At 40.7% G+C, this 20324-nt stretch overlaps 1 long non-coding RNA gene across 9 annotated transcripts in view; it reads right to left on the bottom strand.

The window, feature by feature from the left end:
- LOC146435577 (uncharacterized) overlaps positions 1-20324 on the bottom strand; it is a 358567-nt gene that overhangs the window by 31959 nt on the left and 306284 nt on the right. For 6 of the 9 annotated variants that reach the window (XR_014853012.1, XR_014853020.1, XR_014853013.1 and 3 more), the window contains one exon: positions 5998-6133. This is a non-coding gene — a long non-coding RNA (uncharacterized LOC146435577). Of the gene's footprint in view, positions 1-5203; positions 5450-5997; positions 6134-12280; positions 12447-20324 lie in introns of those variants that run through there. The other 3 variants (XR_014853019.1, XR_014853017.1, XR_014853015.1) reach the window with 2 other exon arrangements.

The following is a 20324-nucleotide window of genomic DNA, read 5'->3' as shown; positions in this document are numbered from 1 at the left end:
TAAGACACAAACCAAACTCAGATCTGGGGATATCAGAGCACCTAGGAGTGACTTGCTGGTTTCATAAACCGATTATTTTACTCTCTTGAAGAAAAACAGGGAGAGGAGTGGAAATAAAGCAATGCCCAAGATAAACTGTATAGATTCTCAAGTGTATTCTTGTGAAGAATGTTCAGGTCATGGTTGCGGGTCAACCTCTGCAGAAAAGGATTAATACAGTCCTGCAATTCAGGGCAATTTTTTCAGTACGAAACTGTACAGACAGTAATTTCCACTAAACTGGGTAAAAATACTGTAAATTTTGTCAAGATATTCCAAGTTCCTACAGTTCAACAGAAATTCAGTATGTATTTTAACAGGTCAGTTGAGTGGGTAAGGCTGCAAGAAGTCATGGTTAGAAAATGAGCAAGATCACAACATGCCTGTTTCAAAAAAACATCATAGTAAGTTCCCTCCTTCTTTTTGGAGTGGTATTTCAAGCCCTGGGGTCCCTAAGTGAATTGCTTTTGTAATAAATCTTACATAAGCTGGGCTACAGAAGTGAGTCGAACTCCTCTGACAGGACAAGCTGCAAAATGAGAATAGAGCTTTACCATCAGAAAAGCAGTACCAGATGTATCAGATGAAGGTTGTGAGAGCCAGTATCCTGCCTCCAAGAGTGGCAATAAGAACTTCTAAGGTAAAACTCTTCTGTCAACTATTTTTGGCCTAGCAATGTCATGACTTGGATGGTGTTTCTATAAATTCAGCATCCCTTTGCAGCCATCTCTTCCATTAACTCATTTCTTGAATTTATCCAGACTTTAGCATCCACAACTTCTTTGCTGGGTGTTCCACAGCTCACTGACTTGTTGCACAGGAGACCCTAGCTGCCTCTTTGTGCTCAAACTGGCTCTTACCACTTTCACTGGATCCCCCTCCTCCTCCTGAGATAAGAGCAGAAAGTCTGGATCCCAGTTTGCTCCCCTCTCTTCGTTTCATGCATCAACACCAACACCCCACAGAGTTCTCCTAGTTTGTGCCCCCTGACTACCTAACTCAGGAACCCAAAGTCAGGAATATACAATTCAGCTCCAGGAGTTCAAGGAAAGGAGGCCCCACTGAGTCAGGGATTTAAATTACCCCTTGCCCACGTGCAATAACCCCAGCACAGTAACTGCTTTCACAGCCCTTGGGAGTCACCCTCCTTCATCAGAAGCCCTGATTATTTGATGCATTTATAATTAACTTTTGACCCACCACTCTGCTGAATTTGGTTTTCAGATTGCTGACAGATGAAATACAAATAATAAACCTGGGCTGCTTATCACAGAACTCAACCATTTTTCTAATTACAAGACAGGTGTTAATAATTTATTTGATCAAGCTGCATATTTACATTCCTTTGTGTATTTGAGCCTTGATTTGAAGATGCATTTAGACCAAACAATGTATGCAAAAGTCCTTCAGTGTTTTATCATTTATCATCAGTGACTGCTACTGGGAAAACTCTGAACCCCCGCCATGCAAAATAACAAAACGCATCGAGAATTTGGTGTGGATTTGTAACACAAATGGGACAAGAGCCACTTCCTCAAGTACTGAGCAGAAAACTGCTTTTTAGGCTGTTTAAGACAAAGCTCTCATCTGTGTCAGCCACTGTGTGTAAGAGCATCCCAGAGACTGAGCTGATAATGTGGGAAAAGCATTCTTATCAGGGCAATTTCCTGGAATTCCTAATGTCAGAGTTATGCCCATGCACTAAGTGGTTCTTTACCAATACACATCAGTCAGTGATACTGCTCCTAGCCAAGTTAAAAATATCTGGTTTGATTATAGTGAACTTTCCCATTTTGTGGGGCAACACACCCCCTAACTGAAAACAGAGATTTAGAAAGAACGTGTCAATAAAAATTGACATTGCATTTCCATTTGAAATGCTCTCCTATGTAATTCCCCAATAACAAGAACAATCTTCAGAACAATCTACTCTGAAAACAAGTTTTGCATGTTTACCAACAGCCTTGCAAACACACTTACAAGCTATTTCTTCTTACTCATATATACCATTCAAATGGTTACAAATCTCTTAACTGCTTACTCAGAAAAATCAACCCCCACCCATGGCACTTGCAAGTCAAACACATTTCATTATGGGACTGTAATTTTAATAATTAGTGTTAACGAGGAGCAAGAAAAAGAAACATTAAAGCGGGCTGTGTACCCACAGAAATAACCTACTCCCCCCTACAGTGTCTCTTCCGTAAGTTAATACCGTGATTAACAACCAGCCTCACACTTTTCAGGAGGAGGCTCTTCATTGTCTTCCATTTGTAATTCCAGGTGTTCGTTGATGAGCAATAACATACCAAGGTAAAATGACCACAGCAGATACAGTAATTGCTATCTATAATCAAGAGAGAAGTACTACTGCCTAAAAATGAACTATTTACTCCAACATTGCCTGCTTTTCTCAACTGCCTCTGCTCATCACTGCAGCTACTGCCTCTGAACTTTCTTGTGACTTTTTGGCAGGAACCACAGTGACAGGCCAGTATCTAAAAATTTCCTTGATTTCAGGACCCATGAGGAAGTCCCAGATTCCTACAGGCTAAAAATAACTGAAAGAACACTGAAAGCATTTGCTCACTCAAATGATAATTTGCTTGTCTCCAGTACTATGAGCAGAAATGAAAATTGCCATGTGGCTAAAGCAATGAAATAAACCAAATATACCATTAATACTTCCAAGCTTTCAAAGTTCAGCTTTAAACCACCAGGTTTTAGGAATACATAAAACAGATAAGAAGAGGAAAGACTAGGAATAAAACTGAAATAACAGAATGGTAGGTACAGTACAGGCTGTTTTAATATATCAGGTATTTTCTCTGTTAGATGTAATTTAGAAGGCACTAATAGAATCCTCCTGATTCTGGCCTGCAATTTTGTACTCATTATGGGGGGAAGGAGGATTTAATTAGTAATTGGGTAGACGTGAGACAGGTGGTACTTATTCACCAGCTGAATACTTTTGCCTATTAGGGAGAAAGCTGCTTTTACTGTCTTTCATCAGAAAGACTGGCCAGGGAAGGAGAATCAACACTCCAGCTAAATATTTTCTAGCAGCCCTGCCAAGTGCAGAAAGAACTGTGAAATGGCACACTGGGACAACTGCTATCCTGCTATTATTTAATATTAATATCTTTGACCCTAAGTATTGAAGTAGCTGAAGGCAACTTATGTTACACTGAAGAATAAAATAAATCTGAAAAATCTAGCATGTTCTAGCAATGATTAGTATTATAGAAATTCTTGCCTAGAACAACTTTCTCAACACTGTTCTAGAGAGTTCCATGGATACAATGTCTGTGAAGGCAGACTGCTAATGAAACACATGATTTTAAAAAATCATAAACCAATGATCTTTACTCTACAATAAAAGACACCCACATGCATCATTAATAATCTATAAAAAGACAATAGACGATATCCTGTTGTCTCTTAAATTTGCACAAACCAGTAAATCCTTTAATGTATCTAATAGAGATAGTGAGAAAGAGGCTCAGGGTTTCTCCAAAATTAATTACAGAACACTATCTGTTGCAAGAAACCTTGATTTAATCCCATAACAGCAAGTGAGGTGACAAAACCATTTTGTATAAAACATCAAATTACTGATTCTAAGCTATTAAGACTTTTAAACACATTCCCCCCTCCTCCTTTCCCCCCCATCCTAGTAATTCCTGGGCCAAGACATTTTCTTAACTCTAATGCTTTAACTCTCAGCTGTCATCTTCAAGTTGTTTTAATTGAGAAAAATAAAAATACATTTCCAGGCTAGCTATTTTTTTATGACTCTTCTTCAAGTAGCCTCTCTCCTCACACCCATCTCACTTGGTTTCAGTGTAGGCAAGTATTACTCATGTTCACTCCTTTCCCTTTTTCTCAGTGCCAGCATTATTAATTATGAGCCTTGAAATGTTAGTAGTTGTCATATGCCACAAAGCCATGTAAACTATGATAAATCTGTGTCTCCAAAAGCACTTGCTTTACCCTTATGTGGCTGATACACCTCAATACTGACAGAAATAAGGAGTTATTGGGGAATATGCATTTCTTTTTAAAGTGCAAGATGCACTTTTATTGAGGTAACCTATATGAGAATTACTTTGACCTGAATTGGGCCCATAATTAAGATAATTTCAGTTAGCCTTTGAACTCTCCATTAACTGGCAGTTTTAGAAACATAAAAATTTGAGATTGCCTATACTCAGAACATCAAAAAGGACAAAGAAAGTACCAGAAAATTTGAAGTTTGAAAAGATATGGAGGTGGATATATATAAATACAGAGCAGCAGCTTTTACAGCAAAAATAACTACTTCAAAGTCAAGACATGCTTCTGATTGTAGTATTACTCAAATACAACTCTGACTTAGTGTTTCAATGCACACACTTTGCAAAGTCTAATCACTAATCCAGGAATCTGTCTTCACAGTTTTACCCACTCTTCTCTATTCAAATTTCCAATCAGTCCCCACCTTTCTCCAGCAGAATGGGGCTTTCAGGGAGCTGATGCAAGGCAGTTTAAGGGGGACTTTATCTGCAGCCAGAGCTGCATAGAGCTGAGTGGTGCTGCACTAACGTTAGAAGCACTTACAGGGTGAAGTCTTTCATGAGGTGAATAGGATGAATAGCCCCAGCTAGAGAGAACACAACACCACCACACACATGAAACTATGGCCAGTATTCATTTTGTTCAAAATCCCAGTATCCTGAGCAGACACACTACATTGCCACATCCCTGTTGTAGGGTGTATGTGCTCAGTTTAGCAGAAATGAGACATTTCCACATCCTGACTCACAAGGAGCTTACCCTAGGAGAGGGCAGGGTTCTTTGTCACCCTCTGCCAGGTGGCAACAGTTACTAAAGCTAAACCAAAAGTTATTGCTAGTCCAGTGAGATATGTAATGAGGCATGGCATGTACCTGCTACAGCAGTGTCAGCAAAAATCCTCACAGTAAACAGTTGCAGTAACAGAACTGTTTCCACTACTGTAACTGAATCATTTTGATATTGAATGATCTTACACCTGTAAAGAAGCATCTGCCACATATCTCACTAGAACTTTCCAAAATGTCTTCACCAACACTGGAAAAAGTGTTGTGCTACTTCATATCCCTGTACCCCTATGTTCACATAGTTGTATTTCTGATTATCTTACCTTGTTTTCCCGAGGCTTCAAGCTGCTCTTCCAGCTCCCAGTCCAGAATACTTGTATTTACAACAGAGGTTGCTCCTTCCTCACTGTGAGTGAGTGCTACAGGCAGCCCAAGCAGCACTTTCAAGCACTGTTCTCACAGCTCTCCTCCTGCTCTACACCAGACTTTCAAAGGCAGCACCTAAAACAAAGCTTTTCCTTGTCCTCCTGCTCTCTGCACCCTTTGTCCTTTGTTCCTCCTTCGTTCTCAGCCCAACTCCTCTGAAGCACTCCCAGCTGTGGCTGGCTGGGTTATGCATGTTCCACAGGTGGATCCTGTTTGCTGCTCAGGCACAGGTGAGAGCAATGATGAGACCACACCAGGCTTTGGGAGAGGGAGGCTACAGCTCCTTCCTCAGCTGTTTCCCATTAGCTGCTCCCCATAGTGGCATCTCAGGAGCTGCAGGTTTTACAACATGCAGAAAAATACCCAATACCTCAAAACACTGCTGTGTGGCCATTTGCCTTCACAAAGTCAGTGCTACAATAAATAACAATGTTGGCTAGTTTTTGTTTTGTTTCAGTATTAATTTCTAACATTGAGAAACTTGGTCTGAAACAAGTGAAAAGCACTTCTTTGTGTCTGCAGATGAAGTGGAGGAACTTCTGTTTACTGCAGGTGGGCAAGCACCAGGCCTGGGAATGGCACCTTCCCTTTTCTTACGGCCCAGGGAGAGACAAGGAACAGTCAGGTTCTGAGGCAAACCAGAGCAGCTTCAGTAATCCAGACTATTTTACAGGTAGAGGTCATCACTCACCTTATTCTCTGGAGAAGCATTTGAGTGTCTGTTGAGAGTTTATTTATTGATGGCTCTTTGATGGACACACTTCTACATATGATGAGCTCTCATATTGTTATGGATGAATACTGAGAAATTTCAATCTAGTAACTTCCTAGAAAAAGAGAAAGAAAAAGGCATCAGCTAGGATCTAAAGAACTCTACGTGATGTGCTCTTACTATGTCTTGTTTGGGTATTTAAACAGGGTGTACTATATATAATATTGCACAGTCCTCACTGACGAGAGCACTGCAGAATTCTGGGTCTAGCAGTTTGCAAAGCACCACAATGTGGCTTAATCCAACTACAGCCAATAAGTAATAACCATCTCAATTTCACAGCTATTTATATGATGTGTATCGAGTAAAACTGCCTGGCTTTCCACTGCTGCTCCTAGTAACTCAATAACAAGCCCATAGTATGAATAAGGAGTTGTATAGCAGTGATCAAGCTCTACCACTCTCAGGCCACAGCCACATTTTACCACAGTGGCTTCCACAACTGGTTATAACCATATATACTCTGGATATCCTTTGGTTGAGGAAGTCATTTGAGGGAGCTGAAAGGACTGCTTAAGAAAGCTGTGTTCATCACCACGAGCTAAAGCTTCTTACTAATTCCTGTCCTCCCAATGCATTTCTAACCTTTGAAATCTCATCTGCTGGTACTGCTGGTATTTCTCTCACACTGCTACACTCAGCATCTTTTCTGTCAAGCTCTTATTACATAGGTCAGGCATTTACACTCTTAACAACTTTAAGTATTATCTAGACAAATTTCTAATATAATGCTCATGATCTGTCAGGTTCCAGTTCCTTGAGCTCTTCTACACACTTGTACAGAGCATTTTAGATGTGAAACACTTCTGTGATATGTCTTGATACAAGACCACCACCAATACTAGACTGAACAGGAATGTTCAGTCAGCCCTCTTCCACCTAGCCTTGCCTCAGAGTTGGGATTTCTTGGAGCTGGGTCAGCTGGGTAAGGCCTCAACTTTATCATCCTTACATGCTCCCTAGCATCGACTTCATAATCAATAACAAAAAAATACTGTTTCCATGGAAAAGATTTTAAAAAATATATTCTTTGTCCTCAAATTTTTACAATAATTTTTTATTTTATTTGGATGTGAGAGATCTTGGAATTATCTGCTAGAATAGAAAGAAAAAAATTCAAGATAAATTTTTTTCCACCTGTAGGTAATAGCTTGGACAGAATGCACAGAAGAATAAAAGATTCTCAAAGTATGCAGGTATGTTCCCTTTCTAACTCCTCAATGTTCAGATCTAACAAACTTTGGATAAATTGCTGTGACTGGAAAGAACATGGCAAGGTTTTGGCAGCAGGGTGGCTTCTGTGGGAAGCTGCTGGAAGCTTCTCCCATGTCCAATGGAGCCAATGCCAGCCAGCTCCAGGATGGACCTGCAACTGGCCAAGGCTGAGCCCAGCAAGGACAGAGGCAGTGTCTCTGGGATGACACAGTTGAGCAGAGGAAGAAGGAAAGCACACAACAGCAGAAGGGAGCTGAGAGAACATGCCAGAGGAGGAACTCTGCAGACACCACGGTCCATCAAGGCTGAGCAGGCAGAGGTGCTGCAGGCACTGGAACAGGACTGCCCTGCAGCCCATGGTGAGGCAGTTGTGTCCCTGAGGCCCAGGGAGCTCCTCGAGGGAGCAGAGATCCATCTGCAGCCCCTGGGGGAGCCCACACAGGAGCAGGGGAATGCCCAACAGAGGCTGTGGCCCCATGGAAGGCCTGCACTGAAGCAGCATCCAGCAGGACCTATAGTCCCATGCAGAGAGGAGCCCACGCTGGAGCAGGCTGTTCCTGAAGGACTGCACCCCATGGAAGAGACCCATGGAACAAGGGAAGAGTGTGAGGAATCCTCCGCCTGAGGAGGAAGGAGCAGCAAGAACATTTGAAGAACTGCATCCAGTCCCTTGACTCCATTCCAGTCCCCCTGTGGCACTGTGGGGGAGGAGGTAAAAGAAGTGAAGTTGAGTCTGGGAAGAAGTGCAGGGTGAAGGAAAGATGTTTTAAGACTTCATTTTACTTTTCATTCCTAATCTGATTTAAGATAATTGCCCCAAACTGAGTCTGTTTTGCACGTGATGGTAGCAGCTCAGTGATCTCAGGAGCCTTTATCGCATTTTCTTTTCCAGTCCAGCTGAGGAGGGCAGTGAGAGGAGCTCTGGTGGGTATCTGATGTTCAGCCCCCACAGCTGGATACACTGAGGTACTGCATTCTGGATGAAGGAAAGGCCAATGTATTGCTCCAATACACTGACATAGTACAGAAAGCCTGCCAGAAGTCAAAACCTTATTTATGCAATCCTTTCCTTTAAGTCTGATTCAAGAAAAAAAAGGAAAATCTATTTAGGACCACCAGCTGTATGATGAAACACATCCTTCCAAAAAAGTAATTATAGAGAGACTAAGATAAGAAAAATTAAGAAGTTACTGTTTTATATGGTCAGAAGGTAATTTTCAGTTGGTTTAGAATAAAAGACTATTAACTTTACTGATAACACATTGCAAACAAGGAGCAAGAGATACATCCTACTTATCTAATTAGCTACCAATATAGCCTTCAATATGGAGCCTTGACAGTGATTTACTAAATCTTCCTAATCAGAGTGTAGTTCTTTATTGGTAATTAACACTGGAAGCAAACTCAATTTTTGCATGTGTCTTATCTGTTCATTGTCTAGTCACAGTTTTCTCCCTGAGTGTTTTTTGGTGTCAGTCTGACCAAAAAGAGTAAGTTTCAGGTATTTAAATTACTGATGTGCTCTGGAATAGCTTTAGCTATGTGTACTCTATGTGTGGTGTGGCAGTTCCAGCTCGGGCAGCCCTGCAAGGCTTCCCAACGCTGTGCTTTGGGAAGCAGAGCACTTGAGCTGTGCTCCTGCTGGCCTTGGCTGCAGGGCTGGGTGGCTTTGTGTCAGCAGCAGGGGAGAGCACACTGCACACCTGCACTGCAGCAGCTCCACCATTCCCAAAGGTAACACTACAAACATGCCTATCCTGCTGTCCTGCCAAGGCTTTTCTTCTCTTCCTGCCCACATGAAACTACTGCAAATATCAAATTAAAATAATAATCGAAAAGGAAAGTAACTGACCTACCCCCCACCTCCCTTACCCTACAATACCTTTATCTATGTGTTCCAACCGTTCTGTATTCTTCCCAGCCTGGAGCAGGAGCCACAGTGACAGTGATATCAAAGGGCTACTGACTGTATGTGCAACATGCCACACACAGTGATTCCTCACAGGACAAACAAACAACTGAAATTGCATGGAACCAAGCTGGAATTGCTGTGTTTGGGTTGAAAAGCATGTTCACCATATGGCTACTAACATTTTCCAAGATAATCTCAATTTAAAGGATAGGAACAGTAATTATCACCAGTTAAATAAAAGATGTGACAATTCTTACTAAGAGATCTAGCTGAGACACTCTCACATTTAAAAGTTCGCTGATTTGTAAAAGCAGTGAAAAAGCAAAAATGCATTCTTAGCGTTAGCACAGCACTGTATCTGTAATCCCAAATCCCAACAGCTGTTGGAATATTCAACTACCAAAGTGAAAGCCAGATAGCAAGTCTGTGACTGACAGGGAAGTACTAGCACCTATATAAATAAGAACACAAAGCAACACAACAAAACAAAGCTGTCCTAGCATGAACAAGTAAGGCTGGAGGAGGCAGTTTCTCCAGACACACAGACAACAAGCCTATATATCACACTGCCTCCTCAATCTACTAACATTTAAATTAAAAAACTCCTTTGATTTTTTTTTCCATTTATAGATGCACCTGCAGCAAAATTAGAAGTAGTCAAAAGTAGTTTTTAAGAGCGTATTTTAAACTGTTTATTTCCCTTTGAGTTTTGAAGAGGTAAATTACAGGCTTACAGAAGTGAAAACTAATCAAAAAAAACCCTTTAACTTTATGAAACCCTTAAAAAAATCCTTAATGGCTGCTGTTCTTATCAGCCAGCTAACTCCTACTGCTGTGATTTTAACCAGTCAGAGAAGGAACAGAATACATTTGCAGAGTTGTATTTTTTTTTACACCTCCAAGGTTCTGCATAGAAAAAATGCCTTTCTAGATGTAAAGCAGAAGAGATATTAAACTACACAGAGGGGAACTACAGAATAAATAGTTTTGTGAAAAAAATACATGAGACATTTAGAAGGGGAAAGAAGAAAGGGGAAGAACTCTCACAGCTAAATATTCTATGAAAATAGATCAGTGTTTTTATACCAGTATCAGCTGTGTGACAGTGACTGACAGAGCGCACTGCATCAGTCCTGAGGGATTGCTCAACTTTTATCAGGTCTCTGCATTTGCTCCTACTGAATTCCACAAGGTTTCCAGCAGCCCACCGCTGATTACACATTCCTAAATTCTGCATACACATGAAACACCAAGAACTGACATGAAACTTTTCCTCATCACAAAATTTTGCTGCATAAGATGATTGTAGCAAGTTGTGCACAACTTGAGATATGAGACAGTGGAAGAGTAAAAGTTCATAAAGAAATTAGAACTTAGCTTGAAAGTTAGAACCAGCTTAGCTACTGGCTGGGGTAAACTATGGCAGTCCCACAAATAACAGTTATAAATCTGGCCTTAAAATGCTAGGGTTTACCCCATGAAAGTCTTGCTCTGCACTGATGGACATGCATTAAAATGTTAGCCCTATGCAATGCATATATAGTTGCATGTACTCATTTTCTTTATCACTGCCTCTTTGCTGCCATACCTCAAAAGCAAATTCTTTTCTTAACTATAAATTATAATAAATTTTGTAATTTACTGCTACAGTGAACCCGCAGAGAGCATTAATATAATTTTGAATTTCAGAAGCAAAGTGTTTTACATTAAGTAGCAGATTCCTAAGGGGGAGGGGATCACCTTTTTTTTTTTTTGAGGCTCTTTTTTTCAATAATTCACCTCAAGCCTGCTTTCTGTATTTTTATGTAATTGTAGGTCATTTCCTTAAAATTATTAATCCTATTTCATGTAATGGTGTATAAAAACCCTCTGTATTTCTCACGACACCTCATTAAATTCTCATTTCTTACTGAATTTCTGTATGTAATGTACCAAACAGTTTTCTCTTTTGGACAGAAGTCAAAGAATATTTCAGTGAACAGATCCGACGGTTACTAAGCAAAGTCCTTGCTAATGAACTCAGTGGGTCAGCTTAACACTGCTCAAGTACATAATAATAATAAAATTACTATGTCATTGATAAACCTACAACTCTGAGTATATGTCAAAAGACTTTTAAAAATTATTTCAGAGGTTTTGTAATCTAAATTCCCCATTGACTTTTTAATAGGATTTATCATTCCTAAACGTGAAGATGTGTTGAGAAGGCATCTCCTATAAACTATGCTGGTTTTACTAATTCTGGGAAAATAGTTTATTCATATTTTATTATGTTGTTTAAAATGTTCTTTTTTTCTCAAGTGATAACAAGAATTATGTGGAAAGCACAGGTACTGTGCTATGCACTTTATGAACACAAAAGAAAAGAATGGCCCTCATCTGAAGACCATAACAAAACTTGTAGTGATAAAGTCAGTTTTACACAGGGGAGGCTAAGGTCTAAGCTCTAGTCTGTGGCCTTAGCAGAAAATTCTGTTAAGATATTCACAGTTCTTACTGGAACTGTCAGAAACTGAAAGGAGTAATTTCAGAAATGTGATGAATAGTGGAAAATGATTGAATATATTTATTAATCAATATTAATTTGCATGACACATTCAGAAATTATCTCCACAAACAGATTCTTTACAATCATTTGTGAAATTAAATGGTATTCTGTTCCTCACTGAATAGTTTAGATAACAAGAGCAGTGGGAATTTTGATATACACATTTTGTAGTTCACATTCAGATCCTGCTCAGGCTACTTGTGAGAATTCACATGAGAGAAACTGGTTCCCCAGATACACATGCACAGTAAATACAGAGTTATTTCAAAGCACTCCACATTAATTAGTTTCGAAATCCAAATGAATATTCACTGAAATAAACAGAATGATTTGCTCACTGCTTTGTTCCCTAAGACTCTGCACACAGATAACTCTCACTAATATCTGTGTGTAGTGGCAGGAGAAAAGCACTGCTTTCCTGAGAGGGCTGACCAGAGCATGGCAGGCTGGGTCATGTTTCCATCTTACACAACACCTGCAGACGGAATCCTGAAGGAGTTTTCTGTGGTGTTTGGTGGCAAAATTACCTGAAGAACTTGGGGAGACCTGGAAAGGACACTGGCAGGTGAATACTGCTGTCAGTTACAGATGCAAAGGGAAGAATACGGCATAATTTTGGTATTTATCCAAAGCTCCAATGATCTTCCTTCACATGCTTCACCCTGAGTTCACTGCTAAGGCAGAAAGCACGCTCTGTTCCACAGCAGTTCTGCAGGTAAAGAAGGTCCTATTTCATCCCACAGCCAAGGTGTCTGTGAGCTCACAGCACAGTCTCTTAGGTGGGCTACAGGAAGTATGAAAAGCAGGCTTGGAACTGACTGAGACTGGTTCTTACCTGCTGAGAACTGATGCAGCAATCTGGTGCACATAGAGATGTCTGTATCCTACAGCCTGAGAAGTGACAATTGCTCCCTTCTTCAACAGAACTACTGTCTACAGAGGTACCAATCCAAATGAGAAGTTGTGGATCAAAGAACTCAAAACATTTTCTAGCCTTCATTCTTTTAACTGGGGAGAAGTTTCTGAAAAACTCATTTGCATCAGTGTATAGAACATCCATTTTATAGCATCTGGATAAAATAATGATAGGATTTCAAGATCCTGTGATAGTTTCTTAGAAAGGGGATGAGGAAGGAGGAATAGATTGAATATTCTCAAGAATTAGAAAGTATAGCCATAGACTAGGATATTAAAAGCCTGTCTTGCAGAATTTATAGACTGCCATTACGATTTAAATCTGTCAGTCTACCCTTGAAAAGACATTTGACTGAAATTATGGGTGGTGGATCTGTGTGTAGGATTAACAGCTTTCAGCTCTCTGGCAGCTCTCTCTCACTGCTGAGGTATTTGATGCTCGAGACTCATGACAGCAGACCATTATTTACTCAGTGAAAATTTCTGGAGCATATGCTAAGAAGGGGCTAGGGCAAAGAAACGAAATAGTCTGCAAGAAAGCAAAACTGCAGGGAAGATTCTTCCCTGCAAAGCTCTTGGAATACTGCTAATGGTCTCAACACAGATACAGAGTGCTCTGCAGAGCACAGTGCTTCAAGCCCTTGGGAAGAAAGTGGGGGCTTACCCACAAGGGGGGCACTGCTCCCCCTGAAACAGGGACGGAAGTTTGAAGACAAAAGCACCCTGTGGAAGAGGAGCTGTGGCTCTTGCTGTGATTTCAGAGCCATGCCTACTTTGAAGACTAACCCTGAATCTGTATGTTGAGTTGTCTGATGCTGGAGACCTTTCTTATTCCTGCTGGAATTAGTCTTGAAGGAGTCCTTAGTATTAAAGCAATTGGTGGCTACCATGACCATCCTTGAAGTAAGTGTTAGGAGACAGTAAAGAATTTAGCCAGCAGGTGAGAACAGAAGGACCATGCTGCTCGTGCTGCTTGGCTTCTTTCTGTAATAAAAGCTGACACTACTAAAGAAGCTAGGATAGCTGAAGAAAAGAATCGGTATACCCTCAGAGACAATAATTCCTATCAAAACTTTAAAAGAGGAAGCCTCAAGATGCCATGTTTAATCAGAACATGCAAGCAGGCATGGGCTGGTAATACACAGCCATTAAAAACGGATGTTTTTCAGAAGACATCCTCTGAGGTTCTTAGTCTTTCTGATAATTATAGGAAGAATGCTCTGACAACACCCTCCCTGCAGGTAAGACAGCACACGCTGTCACTGCTAAACAACACAGTCTGAAGGAGTGCCCTTTTAACAAAGAGCAGTCAGGGATTTATGAGGAGAAAGAAGATGTAGGATAAGATGAGAATGGCTTGAGATCACCAGTAAACACAGATTTGTCTTCAGCACTGATTTGGAGCCTGCACATTGAGAATGTATTGTACTGCTATTTTCAAGAAGCACATCCAAAGAGACTCACCCTGGACTTGGTGAGTAAAATTTCCTGCTGCATGTTTTCCCTGAGTAAGTAACTCAGACCAGCTCCTGGCCCTTCTTTCCTGGTGCACTGCTTTCACCTGGAATAGAGCTGATTTTCTCCTGAGCAGCTCATATAGCACAATGTTTTGGATTTGTGCTGGAATCAGTGTTGGTAACACAGGGATGTTTGGTTATTGCTGAGCAGAGCTTACAGAGCCAAGGCCTTTTCTGTCCCTCACCTCACCCCACCAGCAAAGGGCTGGGGGCACAAGGAGCTGGGAAGGGACACAGCTGGGACAGCTGACCCCAAGTTACCCAAGGGATATCCCAGACCATGTGGGGTCAGGCTCAGCACACAGAGCTTGGGGAAGAAGGAGGACATTCTGGGGACATTCAGAGTGGTGGAGTTTGGCTTCCCACATCACAGTTACACGTGTGAATGGGGCCCGGCTCTCCTGGGGATGGATGAACACCTGACCAGCCACAGGAAGTGAGGAATGAAGTCCTTGTACTGCTTTCCTTGTGTGCATGGCTCTTGCTTTACCTAATAAACTGACTTGGATCAAGCCAGACTTGATCAAATTTTCTCACTTCTCCCTTCCAATTCTCCCCCCCATCCCACTGGGGACAAGTGAGTGAGCAGCTGTGTGGAGCTCAGCTGCCGACTGGATTTTGCCTGCTACACTTGGAAAGCTTCTATCTCTGAGCTGTAAACCTCCTGTCCAAGGAGCTTCATGCTGGCTTTTGGCCACAATGCATTTGTGCATCTTACATGACTGAATGGGAGCCTGCATTCTTGTGCTGCTATCAGTGGTTTAATATTTAGGGCTTAGAAGCTGCAAATAGCTCAGGAGTTCAGGAATGGACTCCTTGTCACTCCTTGTGTCACAGACAGGCTACACAGGCTGCTACTGCAGAGGTCTCGCTACTGCTGCCATTCTTCCCCCTCACATTCCAGATGTTACTGTCAGCTCTGTATTGACTTGCTAGCAGTTTCAGGGGCCATAACTGAATATACCACAGCTAATTATGAACAGAAGATATGCCTGATTTCAAGGAAATAAATTATTATTTAAATGAGCAGAAGAAACAGGAAAAAATACCCACTCTGTTTCCAGGATCTGAGCAAACAGTTAAACGGAAGACAGATATTCTAATTTTCAGATATGCAACTGATAACTCTCTCTCCTTCTTTTCCCTGCCCCCATCCCTTCTGTCCCAATTTCTATGAAAATTACCTAGTTTTCAGTAATAATCAATAATGTCACAATGACTTTGGAGATCCCCTAGCTATCACTGATAGCTTCTTGAAGTGACAACTTTGCAACATCTAACTTGTGCAAACAGGCTTCCAGCAGGCACACTTTAGATTTTCATATAGAACAGGTCACAGTTCACAGTTTCAAAGCAAACAAGGTCTTACACGAAAATTCCTAAGTATCTAAGTATCCTACTATAAGCATAAAATACAGAGCAAAGGCAGATTCAAATAAAAGCCACCTGATGAAAGGCTTACCCAAAGTAAAACTGAACAAATCTCCTCTTTCCCCAAAACACCATGGATTCATGAGTCCAGATATAACTTAAACCTCACAATAATAAATGAGGCGTTGATGAAAAATGTGAACATCACCACTTCCAGAGAGCACAGAAAGGGCATAAGCCACAAATCCTGAGCTAGGTGGTTATCTTTGGGTTCAACATATTAGCTTTATTTCTTTTTTCCCCTTCACTTCAGATACTTCAGGGGACTTTATCTATATCCAGGCTAAGGTCACTGCAGAAGTATTTGAAGGGGAAATTCAAATGGTAACTGGTCAGCAGTGCTAATGGGTGACCAAAGAAATTACCTGGGACAGAGAGCAAAAAGGCCCAGCTACAGAAGGGGTGAGTTGGCTGCAAGTTGGAATGCCAGAGGCAGAAGGAGTCTCTGGAAGGAAGTGAAGTTTCCCCTGCTGGTGAGATATGAAAAATCCACAGCACTGTGTTACAGAAATCCTGGAAAGCCATGCCCAGGGCCACCTTAGGGCAGCAGATGGCACTGGGGATGGAAGCCACGCTGGGCTGAGGCACCCTCTGCCAGTGCTCCCCTGCACTGCTGCTACTCCCAGAGTTTATAAGGAATCAGACTGGGATGCATCTTGACAGACTCCGTGCAGAAACACTAATGGTGGTAGGATGCTGTCCAATCCACTTTCAAAGTATATTTAAGCACCAATGTGCGTTTAATTTGCCTCAAGGAGTACAATAAAAATTCTCTATCATATTACTGAAATTAGGTTCCTGCTGTGAAACATTATTTTCAGTTTGTAAATCTATTTGAACTTAGTTTGCTCTAACAAGAGATCTTAAATTACATCAAGTATTTTTAAAACTCCAATTACTGTCCCCTTCTCTACCCCACAAACTCACTCCCACCCGAGGCTGAATTTGCTGCATATACAAACCGACAGCAAAATGGAAGCCAAATCTCTGTGATGCAAAACATTTATCCTCCATTAAGCTTTGGAATAAATTATGATGGGCAGTTTTTAGTTATTAATATCTCCTTTTATATTATGTTATAATGCCACATGCCATATTTCCTGGACATGTAACAAATGTTTCTGTGTGATTTGTTTACACCACTGAAAGCCTGGCAACAATAAGCTCCATTCCCCCAGGAACACTTCAAGTTGAAACATGAGTGCTGTACAGGGAGCACAATAAAATACTGCACTGGCTTTGCAAACCTGCAGGAGAATGAAATTGCTGTAAAATAAGCATTGGTCTTTATCTGTAATATCCTCTGAAAACATCCCCTTTTAATCTTTAGTAAAATCACTGCTGTTCATATTACCCCAAAGGAAGGTGCAGAGCCAGAAGCTGGATGAACAAATTCTCTCTGCTGCAGCACAGCCAGGCTGGTTTCTCAAGGACTGTGAGGTGTGGGAGCAGACGTCACCTACTATCCTCTTCACCATTTCCTCAATTTTATTTGTATTGACACTTCCAGGATATTTTAAGGATTCTTCTCCCCGCAATGTCAGTGATTTGTTTTCTAACAATCCTTTCTTTTCCCCGAAGTTCTAGCTCTCCTATGTTTTACTATTGTGGGAGTCTCACTGGTAAAAGTCTTGTCAGAAAGCTCCAAGGAATTTTTCTACCTTTATTTTACTATCACTAATAAATTATAGATTCTGATCTTGAGGAGAATAAACAAAAGTAAGTCCCTTCGGTCTCCCTTCCCCTCTCACACCACTTCTAAAAAAAGTCATTCCTCCCTGGTTTATCCTGAATTTCAATGCTCCTCAAAGAGAGAGATTCAGACTGAGGGGAAAGAAAAAAAAAAAAGAAGCTGAGGGTTTTTCTACCAACTTGCTGGCAACAGCTTAATTTAAACTCAGCACAGGTCACACACCATGCATAACAACTTCCACATCACACCTGCAATCTTCTACATAAACCACAGTGTATCTGATAAAAGAGCTCCAAGCTGGACTCCAACACTGCAGCTGGAGGAGCATTTGCCTCTTTGCTGGCTTTTTCTGGTCATTCTCACAGTGTAACTGTGTTTGGCACTGAGACACAAGAGCAGGCAATGACAGTGTTCTGCAACTAGAATTTCAGCATTTCCCATGGTCAAATGGGTCAAACGTCCCAAGTTTGGGAACATTATTTAGTTTTATCTTTAGAAATAATAACTGATATAGAGAAAATGTGTGGCAGTATAAGTCACCTCTAAATGGGAAGTGTTCACTAGCAGCCCTATATAATTCTCATTAAGAATGATAATGCAGGCACTGAAAAGTATACAAAGTGATTCTCTATAAGCCAAACTTTCTAATTAATCCTGCATTGTGTCTATTGACATTATTTTATCAATGTCAATGCTGATTTTATGTCTGCTGACGGTCATTTAGCAAACACAATGTTCCAAAAAGGTGGAAGGCCATCAGCATACAAACGGCTTGAATTTAAAAACTAAAATAAAAATAAAGAAATTCCTGATAACGATTAAAATTTGGAAGTCTCAAAAGGCAAGAATATTTGATTACTAAGAAGTGGGAGAGCAGTGTTCTTCCTAGAATATTACTGTGTTGGAATGAAAAAAAAAAAGAATGCATACGGAATAAATGCTGAATATAGGGAATTTCATGTTATTATAGCCACAGAAACGTATAGTACAGAATCCATCTGTCCATCAATCATATAAAGGACATATATACTATACAACCAGCAAGGCACTTCCACAATTCAAGCTTTATTTACTTCTAGGATGTGTGAGAAGATACAAAAGAATGATGCTCCCATCAAGTCAGCTTCATCTGTTTCCTTTGATGACACTGCTGAGTTAATCAGTAACACCATCCTGTATGGCTGCTCTAAGGTATTTGCTCTTAGCATGGATATTTGGTCTACTCTGGCAGTAGCCAGGGTAAGATAAATTACTCTTGCTCAACCAAAATTGGGTTGCCCTGCACAGGAGATTTTATGAGGCAGAACTTGTTTTCCAAGGATTCACAGTACAGAAATTATTTGGCATATTATCTGTCATAACAAACCTTGAGAGTGGCACCCATTTTTTAAAGCCTTCAGGAGATACTTGATAACTTACTTTAACAGTCAGACTTTCTCCTTCCTATCATTAGCCACAGTCAGAACTAGCCGCTGGAATTCATTCACCATTCCCTAGCTTTTCCACCTTTCTTCAGCATAGAGTGAGTGAGCACAAAACTAACAACCAAAATATTGCTCCATGGGTGACCAGACCATGGAGGAATTGGAAGGTGCTCTTTTGACAGACAAAGCCCTGCTCTCTAAGCACAATTACTTTCTGGGGACAAAGCAAGATGTGCCACTATGGAGCATTGCCTGTCCAAGCTGTACTGTTCTGTGGCACTAAACAAGGGGCATGTTACCCTTTGCTCCTTATTCTCCTTACCTTCACAAAGACAGATACCCCCACACATCCCATTAGGACTTTCTCAAATCTATAAGCAAAAATAATTTAGTGTTTTTTTAAATTCATTAATTAAAGTTATTATACTTAGAACACAGGGAAGCACTCTGAGAAGCACATAAAATCACATCAAAAGGCAGGTTTACTGCCATGGACTAGGTGTGTGGAAGTTTAGTAACAGAACTGTGGGGATTCACAGTATTTATTTTTCTCTATGTAATGAGATTTCTTGATTGGCTACTTATTTTTAAACAGCTATAACTAAATAGCAAACATCTCTATTTAAGTTCTTTTCTAAATAATATTGATAGTATTTTCCTCCTCTGGAATTACATTTTCTTTGTAGAAATAAAGGATACACAAAACCAAGGCAACCCTACAATCCTTTCTTTACCTGCATCCTCACCTTTGGAACAAATCACTCAGGTAAGGCTGAATGTTAGGAATCAAAACACACTTGGAATGAATTCACTTACACATTTGGAAGACCCCAGAAAGTACTCTTGTATTTTAGAACACAGGGAATTTTAGAACACAGGAAAGTACTCCTGTATTTTAGAACACAGGGAGTTTTTGGGTGCCAAAAACTCTCTTGGCACCCACGGCACTACCAAAATCTTTAGAAAATGTAATTCAATGCTTAATAAAACTTCACAACCCAAGACAAAAAGAGACTGAGTAAGAAAAAGAGGAGAAAGAGACTATTTGCATTAGTAACAGCATAAGGATATTACAATTCTTAAGGCATTTCCACCCCCTAAGAAACACCTTCATAAACACAAAGACATGCAGAAAGCACTTGTGCCTTGCAAGCTTCACAGCTCATTTTCTGGGATATTCCTGATTTATTATTGTTAAGACTGAAATTATCCAGAGGAGTACAACCTGCCTTTCTCCAAACTGATCAAAATCTCACATGGAAGATGTCTCCCCTTTCACCACTGGCATTTTGGATATGGGAAAGAGTAACAAGTCAGCACTTTTTGTCTGATCACAGGCAGTCAAATCCCAACCAAGAACAAAATGCTTCAAGAGGCCCCTGTGTCTCACAGCAGGTGTGCACAGATAACACTTCAGAAAACCCCATTTTGCACCAAAAGCAGCTCTAAGCTGGGTGTTTTAACTTGGCAGCTCAGCTGAGTAGGTAGGCAGGTACATTTTCACTGTTCTTAGAAGGTTTCCTAGTCTTATTCCCTAGCACTTTAAAAAGAACCCCCAAATCCGTGGCATTGACACATATGTCTTCTGAGA

The sequence above is a fragment of the Lichenostomus cassidix genome, chromosome 6, assembly GCF_008360975.1.
Source record: "Lichenostomus cassidix isolate B80296 chromosome 6, HeHo_3.0, whole genome shotgun sequence".
NCBI lineage: Eukaryota > Metazoa > Chordata > Aves > Passeriformes > Meliphagidae > Lichenostomus > Lichenostomus cassidix.
The sequence above is the reverse complement of the archived record's forward strand: the minus strand, read 5'-3'. Positions and strand labels throughout refer to the sequence as shown.